Source organism: Micromys minutus, assembly GCF_963924665.1.
Source record: "Micromys minutus genome assembly, chromosome: 2".
Classification (NCBI taxonomy): domain Eukaryota; kingdom Metazoa; phylum Chordata; class Mammalia; order Rodentia; family Muridae; genus Micromys; species Micromys minutus.
This window is the reverse complement of record NC_137971.1, coordinates 95,336,932-95,341,251: the sequence shown is the minus strand read 5'-3', so window position 1 is coordinate 95,341,251 and position 4,320 is coordinate 95,336,932. Positions and strand designations below refer to the sequence as shown.

The 4,320-nt window shown below is 40.3% G+C and overlaps 1 pseudogene across 1 annotated transcript; it reads left to right on the top strand.

Moving 5' to 3' along the window:
* Positions 1 to 3,315: 3,315 nt before the first annotated feature.
* On the top strand, positions 3,316 to 3,986 carry LOC308417370 (serine/threonine/tyrosine-interacting protein-like; annotated as a pseudogene). Its single transcript has one exon. The product of its transcript is annotated as a serine/threonine/tyrosine-interacting protein-like (transcript).
* Positions 3,987 to 4,320: the final 334 nt, after the last annotated feature.

Genomic DNA, 4,320 nt, shown 5'->3' with positions numbered 1-4,320 from the left:
ACTGTATTTCTCGTCTGCATCGCAGTTCTTTATTCTTTATTATTTCTCCCTTCCACTAACTTAGAGTTTGGTTTGCTCTTGTTTCATTAAAGACGGTGAGGTGTGTCATTAAGTTATTCATTTGAGATCTCTCTACTTGTCTCTTTTTTAATGTAGATACCCATCATGTTTGTCATTGCCTACAGATTCTGTTGTGCAGGGCTAGAATCTTCATTTGACTCTATGATCACTGTAATTTCTCCAGAAACACACTATTTATTCAAAGGTACACAATTTAGTCTTCGTGTGTTTGTATAGTTTCTGCAGTTTTTCTTGCTGTTAACTTTATGCTTTATGTGATTTGAGCCTAGTGAAATGAAATACATTATTTTTCTGGATGGTGTTCTGCTGGAGCAAACACATGAAGGAGGGTTGTCATGAAGTGGACACAGGTGAAAGGATGTTTTGCTAAAGCAGACACGTAAAGTAATGTTTCACTGAGGTAGACACAGGAGAAAGAATGCTCTGCTAAAGCAAAGCAAGGGAAAGGACATGTGATGAAGGATTCTTCCCTATGACACGCATGTGCTGGTCTGCCTTCCATGTATTGTTGAGCTCCATTTGTTGTGACTCCATAGAGAGAAACACATCAAAAAAACATCTCAAAAGGTTGCTGTAGCTTCTTACCGCTTCCTTGGATTCAGGTCGATTGGCAGAGTGATGTCAGCTAAGACAGAATCATGTGGAGACATACTAAGACAGACTCATGTGCTGAAGACACGTGGTGCAGGACTCATGGGACTCATGATGTTTGGAGGGAATATTAAAGGGAGCCAACGGATAGTGACAGGCTTGCTTGTGGAGCTAGCTTCAAAACGTTTCTTGGTCTTGAGTCTTTAGTTGAGAGAGGCATGGCAAAGAACTCTTGATGTCCCTGATGGTCCTGCTTTCTTCTTATGCCAGTTCAGCCAAGACCTAGCTGTTTCTGCTGGGTTGTACCACCACTGCTGACCCGTGAACTGGCTGGACTGCAGGCATATGTGTGAAGTGTTTGCGAATGGATCGAGCTGCCACTGCTGAGTCATGTGAACTGAACTGCTGATTTCCTGATGATGCAGGTGGGATTTGTTCCAAAGAACAATTTCTAAACTGGTTCACTTTCCCTGTATCCTAATAACCTTTCTCTACTTCTGGTGGGTGGCGGGCTAGAAGGGAGGTTAAAGAGTTTAAGAACCATTATTAAAAATAGAGTGTGAAAATTTTAAGCTTACAATAATATGACTTGTTTTAGAAAAGTTGCATTTCTCATATGTAGATTGTGTATTATGCTACTTCAAGGTGAAATTTTCTACTGAAACATCTGTTAAATTAATTTGATCCATAGTATAATTAACTCTAATATTTCTTTGTTGGTCTTTATTGATGAGAGTAGGAAGTTAAAACTATCTTTTAGTATTATCTTGGGAGCCTATTTTTATCTTAATTCCAATACTATTTGTTTTATAAAATTGGGTTTTCCAGTATTCGGCACTCTTCTTAGTGGATTGTTCTTTCCTCAGAACTTAGTGACCTTAATCTCTTCTGATTTTAGCATGAAAGTTGATTTGGCTTTTTTTTTTTTTCAACACATGATAATAGCCACATCTTGACTGAGGAGATAAACTTCCTGCAGGAAGCAAGTTGTTAAATCTTGTTGGCTAATTCAATCAGTCCAGTCTTTAATTGGATAATTAGGGCCATTGGCATTCAGAGTTGTTACTGAATGAATGAACAAGTTCCTGAAGTCATGTCAAGTTTTATCTGGCTGTTTTGAAGAGTCCATGTCCATTTCTTTCTTCATTATTCATCAGGTTTATTGAATTAATAGTGATTGATTCCATCTTGCTTATCATTTGATTATCCACTCTTCCGATGTGAAATTTTAAATTTCTCATACTTTTATATTTATTCTATCCTTCTTCTCCCCCTCCTCCTCCTCCTTCTCCTTCTTATTCAAGCGGGACATATATATGCAGTTTTCATGGTCATGAACTGCTTCGGTTGTTGGTCCTCTTGGAGGCTCATTATTTACCCAATGGGTTTTAAGGATAACTTGGATGGAAATAGTGATCTACTTGGAAGTTATTTAATTTCAGAGTTCTGTTATAGTCTTTGTCTGTTTCCATCCACTGACCTGTTACATATGTGTATGCACCTACATGTGTGCACATGCAGATCTTGGGTGCTGGTTCTGCACCCATTCCCACAACACAAAGAGGAAGCCCCTGACCCAGGTGTTCTAACACATGGCTAACACTATATACCTTTATCTGTTTCTCTGAGGTTCGTATTTGTTCCTCCAAGACTGCTTTTGATTCTCCTGCTTCTGCTTTCTTCTACCTGCCTACTTCTCTGCCCAGAAGTTCTGCCCTTCTACTTCCTCCTGCTCCAGCCTATTGGCTATCAGATCTTTATTACAATCAATCAGAAGTGAGACAACCTCTGATATGTCAATAGATTGCCTTTAGGCAGGTGAGGAAGAATAAATATTTACAAAATAGAGCAAAATCCTGCCAGCACTAGGCTCTTTGCTGGTACAGAAGTAACAATTAAAAATATAGAGACACGCCTTCAAACAAAGTAAAAATCGGTCATCCCAACATCTCCCCCTCTTAGTCTGAGAAATAGCTTTATCTCTAACATTAATAAACTATATGAAATAGGAACAGTTTTGAGAACTCTCAGGTAAGATTACATTCACAATTTCCAGCTGATTTCTTTTGGTGACTTTGGAGAAAGTACTCAGTTATCTATGCTATCATGGTGAGCCCAAAGTTCTGTACCTAAATCATGTCTAATATGTCAATCATTTTCTACCATCAAATAAACTTCTATATCCTCTAACGTTCATAAAGTACATTTAACAACTTTAAAACATTTTCTTAGATCTTAATCCTTTATGTCTTTAATCTTTATAAAGTTACATCTCTTTCCTGAGCTTTGTTTTCTGAATTTGATAACAAGGAAACCTGTAAGGCTCTAACAATCCAGTCTTCAACCCAATCAGAGACCTGAGAAGGATAAAATCTACCTGAGAAAACAGAAAGTGCATGATCCCGGCTGTCTGAGGGGTGCGGAGACCTGCTGGAAGGATATAGCCAGCCAGCTGGCAGCGCACCACACCACCCTGCCCTCCGCCTTCCTGTCACAGCTGCCTGGACCCTGTGGTCCACCAGTGCTTGCTGTGAGCCCTCTGTGCATCAACCTGCAGTCCGCCCGTCCTCCCTCTGCCAGCCCTCCCAGGGGGGGGCGCCAAACACACTGCGCCCACCTGCACCCGCCAGGGCCCTGGGGACCATGGAGGATGTGAAACTGGAGTTCCCCTCACTCCTGCAATGTAAAGACGACGCTGAGGAGTGCACTTACCCTATGAGAGGAGAGATACAGGAAGTTTTGCCTGGATTGTCCTAAGGCCCACACTCTTCTGCTATGAAAAGCAAGCTACCTATGTTGCAGAAACATGACATAACACATATAATTTGCATATGGCAAAATATTGAAGCAAACTTCATTAAACCAAACTTTCAACAGTTATTTAGATATTTAGCCTTGGATATTGCTGATAATCCAGTTGAAAACATAACACTTTTTTTCCCTATGACAAAAGAGTTTATTGAAGGAAGCTTACAAAATGGAGGAAAAGTTCTTGTCCATGAGAATGCAGGTATCTCTAGAAGCACGGCCTTTGCTATTGCGTACATCATGGAGACATTTGGGATGAAGTACAGAGATGCATTTGCTTATGTCCAAGAAAGGAGATTTTGTATTAATCCTAATGCTGGATTTGCCCACCAACCTCAGGAATATGAAGCCATCTACTTAGCAAAACTAACAATACAGATGATGTCACCAGTGCAGATAGGAAGGTCTTTATCTGTTCATTCGGTACCACAGGTAGTGTGAAGAGAACACATGAAGAAGAAGATGACTTAGGAAACATGCAAGTGGCAACCGCACAGAGCAGCTGACCTGGGAGGACCGTTCACTGCACAGGACTGCTGACGTCACATGGGTGTGAGCTCCACCTAGAGAGGAGAGGATCCTGGTGATGGTAATAAGAAATGGCAAACACACAAATACTTTCTTTTCAATTATACATTGCTTCCAGACACGGTTCTCTGCAACTTGTTGAACAACACTTTGGGATGTTGGACCTCTGCAGTATGATGGCGCTGATGGGTGATGGGGTTTACTTTAAAAAAATCTTATGGTTTTATTATAACCAAGACTTTTGGACTTGCAACGAGGTATTATTGCATTAATACACTTTTCATACTTGAAATTTATTTGTATGATACAAAG